The sequence below is a fragment of the Podarcis gaigeae genome (genome assembly GCF_964106915.1).
Source record: "Podarcis gaigeae genome assembly, chromosome: 8".
Classification (NCBI taxonomy): domain Eukaryota; kingdom Metazoa; phylum Chordata; class Lepidosauria; order Squamata; family Lacertidae; genus Podarcis; species Podarcis gaigeae.
In genome coordinates, this window is record NC_139684.1 from 5,033,766 (window position 1) to 5,040,519 (window position 6,754).

Below are 6,754 nucleotides of genomic sequence, written 5' to 3' on the forward strand. Positions count from 1 at the left end.
AGGACTGGGGCCTTTCTAAGTTTGTTCTGAAGAGGCAAGGCGCGGCCCCACAGGTGAGGCCAATTGGTAACTCACAGCACCTGGTGGCAAGAGCCAGGAAGGGATATAAGGTCAGCATTTCCCTTTGGCTCTTTGCCACAGGAACACACTTCCTGCCTTGCTGCGTTTGGCTTCTAGCTTCCTGATCCTTGAACCTTGGCTTCTGGACTCCCTGCTTCTCGATCCTTGACCCCTTGACTTTGTAACTCCTTGCTTCCTGACCCTCAGACCCTTGGCTTCCTGACTCCTGGTTTCCAGACCCCTGTTCCTGCTCCCACCCCACCATCTTGCCCCCGGTTCAGACGTCCCCTGCTGGATTTTGATTGCCCATGAACCGGACCGTGACAGCTTCAAGCTTTCAGGCTCTATGTGCTGGTCCCATGGATTAACCGAGAGGCAAGGTCCTAGTCCAGTCCGTCGTCAAGGGTGCATGTGGAGGCAGTCCGTAGTAGCTGGAGCTGGGTGCAGGGAAGGGAGTCGGGTGAAATCAGGAGCAGGCATCCAAGCAGAGAATCAGGGCCGGTCAGGAGCTCTGGCAGGAAAGCAGGACAGGGTTCAGGCAGGAACTAGCACCCAACAATGTTGCTCCTGCAACTTGGGACTGGGGCTGGCTGGCTTTTATCTGCCCCGAGGCATAAGGTGGCCCTGATCCTCAGGTGACTTGCCTATCCTGGCCTGGAGTTGAGCACCCCTCCTGCTGGAACTTAATTCCCTCCGCCTCTCTGCCCTGAGCCTCTGCGGCTCAGGAGAGGCTGGAGTGTTACCATACCCAGAGGCGACCTCAGCTTCCTCTGACGGGGCTGAGAGTGGAGCACCTGCAGGCAATGGGTCCTCCATCACCTCAGGAGCCAGAGCAGACTCAGCTGATGCCTGCACCTGAGGACCCAGCACAGGTGAGGACCCCTCAGGCTCATGCCCCAGCCTCGGCTCAGCTGGTTCTGGAGGCGGGGAACCCTGTGCAGGCTGGGATCCCTCAGGTTCAGCATCCAAATCTGAATCCCAGGCCATCACACTCTACCTTCTTAAACAAACAAGAAACAAGGACTTCATGGGGTGCAGAAAGTCCACCAGGAACAAAATAATGGCTTAGGAGGTGGACTCATTCGGAAGGTGGTGGACTCTCCTTCACTGGATGGTTTTAAGCAGAGGTTGGAGGTTGTCAGGGATTATTGGGCTGTAATTCCTGCATTGCAGGGGATTGGACTAGAAAACCTTTGGAATTCCTTCTAACTCTGCAGTTCTATGATTCCACAAGTCAGACCATTGGTCCATCTAAGCTTGGCATGGTCACTCTACAGCAGCAGACAGTGACTCTCCGGGGTTTTGGGCAGGCATGTCTGCCAGCCCTTCCTGGAGACTGAACCTGGGACCTTCTGCATGATGCTCTACTATTGAGTCCATCCCTGGAGCTCCTGTGGACTCCTGCACACAGCTGTTTCCTTTGCTGCGGCTGCTGCCTCCACTCCAACATGATCCTCTTGGAATGAGGTCTCTCGTTGTCCTCTTTTTTAAAAAATATATCTTTATTAATTTAAATACATTTATGAAAAACAGACGTACATACAAGTAAACTAACAGAAAAATCAAACAAACCACCACACTGTAAGATATAAGATAAATTAAAATCATATATACTCCTGGTATTGAACACAATTATAAAACTTATAGAAAAGAAATTTAAAACTGACTTCCAATTAATCTCACCGTACTTTGTCTATCCATTACTTTGTATACTGCACAGTTACATATTTCTTATATAATTTCTTTTTACCTCCGTACAAACATATTTATACAATACAGGGATCAGTCTAATTCTGCCAAGATGTTTCCTTTTATTCCATAGTTTTCTAAATAGTCTTTAAAGATTCTCCAATCCTTATAGACTTTTTGTTTTGGTTGGCCTCTTACTCTTCCTGTTGCTTTCGCTAGTGGCAGATATTCTACCATTAGGAGTTGCCAATCTTCCGTGATGGGTTTTGTTGTGTTTTTCCAAAGGTCTCTCGTCATCTTCTACTACAACATTGCAAATCCATCTTCGGATGCACATCTCTTCAAGTTCTCCCCATTGTTCTCCCTTGTTTTCTTCCTGCATCAGCCCTGCTGTTAGGTTTAGAATGATTATCCATCCATTGCATAGGGGATCGTTCTCTTGGTCTTCTGGAATTGTAGGGCTTCCAGACTCACACTGCTTTGTTCATCAGCCGAATCATTTCTTGCCGCTTGTCCTGCATATGTCCATTTTAACTTCACAGTCTCTCCCACTACAGCTGCAACTTTCAATCTCTGTCATATCTAATTATTCTTATTTCCCTCTTTTAATTGCACATTCCATGGAATGCTGTGTTGTTCTTGAGCTGTTCATATTTCTCTGTGTCACAATCCATCCCTCTACTCCAAAGCACATCACAGGCAATAATATGCACATACTGAATACTTTTGATTTCAAAGCCAAGGAAATATTTTTATTTTCCATTATAAAGCTGAATTTTCCAAATGCTGTCCATGATTCTTTTATTCTCCTCTTTATTTCCACTGTTTTGAGTTTCTCTTCCTGATATAACTTTGGGCCCTAAGTAGATGCATTTTCCAGCTTGCCCTTTCTCTTTATTTTCTAATTGTGCATCGTCCCCTTCTTTAAACGTATTGCTCTGTCCTGTGCCTGCTTCTCCTGACATCTCCATCTCAGCTGCCCTTGGCTCTCTGCCTTACACTTTGAGTTTGCTTTCTGCAGACTTCCTTCTGACGTTAGCTTTCCCGATCCAGCTCAGCTGTCGTGGCCCAGGTGGCTGACTGGCACCGACTGCTTCATGAGCTAAATATGGGCAGGGGCTGGATCCTGCAGCAAAGCCCTCCCACCTGCAGACCTGTCCTGCAGCCCCAGGGCTGGATGGCCACAAGAGACACGCTTGGATATAGCCACCAGCCCAGGCACTGGACCATTTCATCCCCAAACAGCAAGCTGAGATGGCTTACCCGGGTGCCAACACAGGATTTGGGACAGGATGGGATCAGCATGTCTGGGGGGGAAATTCCAAAAATCTGTTTCAGAAACACAAGAAACTAACAGGGCGGTCCCTCCACTCCCATACTAGTCCAATGAGGGAACTGAATATGCCCAGCAGCCAGGGAAGGTTGAGTGAGAGTTGGAATAGCTACAAAGAAATCTGGTGGTGGGAGGCAATGGAATAGACTCACCTGGAGAATAAGGCTGGCAGGCAGGACCCCTGAACAGGAGTTCTCCTGCTCTGCTTAAAGGTGAAAAGATTTTTGGAAGTTGCTGTGTACGGAGTCAGACTGCTGGTCCCTCCTGCTCAGTAGTGTCAACTTTGAGGGCAGTGGCTGTCCAGGGTTTCAGCCTCTCCTGGAGATGTGAGATTTGAATCTGGAACTTTCTGTGTGCAAAACTGATGCTTATCATGGAGTTAAGATTCCAGTCATGGTCCTGGATGAAGGACTGGTTTAAAGAGGAACACAGGAAGTGGTCTTCTACCAAATGGGACTATTGGTCCACCCAGAACAGTGCCTACACTGACTGCCAGCAGCAGCAGCAGCTCTCCAGAATTTCACACAGGAAGCTCTCCCAGTCCTACCCGGAGATGCTGGGGACTGGATGAGAGTCAGTGGGGTTAGAGTGACCTGGGAGACCATGGGCCTCTCAGCTTCACCTCCCTCACAGGGCTGTTGTGGGGATTAAACAAGGATGGGTAGAACCATGTACATGACCTCGCACTCCTAGGAGAAAGGGTGGGGTACAAAAGCAATAAATAAACAGAATAAAATAAAATTGGGAGTGCCTGCGTGCAAGATGGACACATCCTTTTGACACAGGTGCCACAAGTTCAGTATTACAAAAACTTAAATATGGAAGCTCCCAGGAGCAGGAACCTGCCTTCTGCTTAGGCCAGTCTGTAAAACACCAAGTGCTGCCTTAAAACCAGTAAGATGACAGCAGGCCGTTGCTGTGCCACCGCCTTTTTAAAGCATAGGTCTCTGGATCAGGGCCTTAAACGCTCAAACCAGTCTTCCCCCACCCCATTTCCTTCACAACAGCTGCTAAACCAAGAACTCACCTCTCCACACAGATTGACATTTGCTTTGGCTCTTGCAGTGGGAAAAGAACAACAAATGGTTGGCCTGCCAACTTCAAGGCATTGTGAGCGACACGTCAAGCCTCACCACCACTTTTGGAGCAAAACGAGACAGGGGAAACCCTGTCAGGAAGGTTGTGATTTATGGCGTTGGCTAATTGCCCATTAAGCACCAGGTAGCAAAAGTGAGGCACAGAGCAGGCTATCTGCACGGGCAGGGCAGTTGCTTCCAGAGATTACAGATCACCTCTCAGCACGTTCTTGCCTAGAAGGAGCCACAATCTAAATCAATAAGCAGTCCTGGCCTTGCTTGGCAGCACTCTGGAGAACAGAGCCAGTTTCAGGATTGGTTTTATTTATTTTTTTTGCATTTTGAAAACTTTCATTTGATGCCACAAGCTTTCCTGTGCTTGTTCTCTGCTGATCTTTGTGGTTTTGCTTTAGTGCTAAATGATGTAACTCACCAGGTCCCCCAAGCAACACATGATTTGTGAGTTTCAGTTAATGCTACGCTCCACATATTTTTTATGCCAAAGCAAAAGGCACTAAGGTTCTGCACTTTGGGGCAACTGAAGTTCTGGAAGCCACCAGCTTTCATGTAAAGAGCTCCTGAGACTTGAAACTTATCACTCCATAGATTTATTAAACAAAGCTGCTGTGAAGTTGGAAAAGGATGTTTTGAGTATTTTGGTCATTTACTGACAAAACATTGTCCAAAATCGGAAGACCTGTGGGCAGTCTTCACGGGGGGGGGGGGTCCACAAAAGGCAGGGGGTTACCACAAAAAAAAATGAGACATTTTCCCATTGCCCTTCGGGTTGATTGAGAGCTGATTTTGCCTGTTCATTTGACTTAGCTTTTGTAAGCAAAACTTAAGCAGCACGTCACATTAATTTTACATGCTTAATTTTACAGTAGCAAACAGTAAATTATATTACTGGCAAAGAGTCAGTGTGGCGTCATGGTTAGTGTATCAACTAAGGCATGAACTGGTGACCTTGGGCCAATCACTGTCACTCAGCCTAACCTACTTTACAGAGTTGTGGTTGAGGATAAAATTGAGATGGGGAGAACCACTTGCACGACCCTGAACTCCTTGGCGGAAGAAGTAAGGTCCTGCCATACAGGGCTTAGCATCTATAGATACAGGAATCCAAGGAAGAGGGAGTATTTGCTGCAAAAAAATTGATTAGTATACTTCAGTCTTCAGTCCACTGCCCAGCAAACCCCGCTGAACCCTGCGAGGCTTACTTCTGAGTAAACATGCACATGATTGCAATTAAGAGGTTTGACTGTTATGAACAAATTCAAATTTTTATTTGGAAGTTATTGAAAATATTTGACTGATGGTGTAGCCAGTTTGCTACTAATTTTATGAAACGTGCACTCCCCAAACCCAGGAAAATTTTAGAAAATGATACCAATGGAAAATTTCCCACATCCATAGTTAAAATCAAAGTTTGCCCAGGCACCAAATACATCACCACAGCACAGACTTGTTCCTTTGGAACTTTGCTGCTTCCAGTCTTGATTATTGAAGAGGTTATTGATTATTATAGAACTAAATACAAAATATAGAAGAAGGCAACCAATATGATCAGGGGAGTGGAGCACCTTCTCTGTAAGGAAATGTTACTTTGGAAGTGTTTAAGTTCATAAAACGAAAAGGAGAGCCAAAGGGGGATCATTATAGAAGTTCATAATAAAACAATACATGGTGTGAAGAAAATTCAGCCACAAACCTTTCTCTGCCTCTCAAGAACCCTAGAACTGTGAGCCATCAAATGACGCTGATTGGCAGGAGATTCAGGATTGAAGAGTAGAATTTCATATGACACAAGGCTAACATATGGAATTCATTGCTGAGATATGACGACTGCCACTAGGCTTAGCTGGCTTTAAAGACAAGTTGGACAAGTCCATGAAACATAAGGCCATCAATGGCTTCAAGGCAGGATGGCTGCATATTCCACTTCCAGTTGCTGGGAAATGAGTGCCAGAGAGGGATGTTGCCTTTATGTTCTGTTTGTGGGTTTTCCAGAGGCAAAGAGGGTGCTGGACTAGCTTTGTTTTGACATTCCTATGTTGCCTGATGTGCATGCAACTCCTTAGGAGTTGTGACTGTGCAACAAAGCAGAAAAATGGGAGCATTTCCAGATAAAACAAGAAGAGTAAGCTTACTTGTTTCTTTAGCAGGTTCCAGACTCCCTTCCAGCAACATCCGTTTGTGAGATCCAGAATCACATGTTCCTCAATGGCTCTCTTCTCTGCTTTCTTTGCATAAACCCATTCTCTAAAGCAGCACCTGCCCCTATTTTATTCTCACAACCATCTTGCAAGACAGATTGTTCCAAGTAAGTTTCATGCCCCAAGACTCTCCTTGGTTGGCAACTAGCTTGGCCAACAGCTGTTTGAGAATGGAGGCGGCACTATTTAGCCCAAAGGAGCCTGCTAGGAAGATCCAGTGCGGTAGCTGGTGGTACCTCAGATTAAGAAGTTAATTTGTTCTGGAGGTCCGTTCTTAACCCGAGGTACTATTTCTGGGTTAAGGTAAAGGGACCCCTGACCATTAGGTCCAGTCGTGGCCGACTCTGGGGTTGCAGTGCTCATCTTGCTTTATTGGCCGA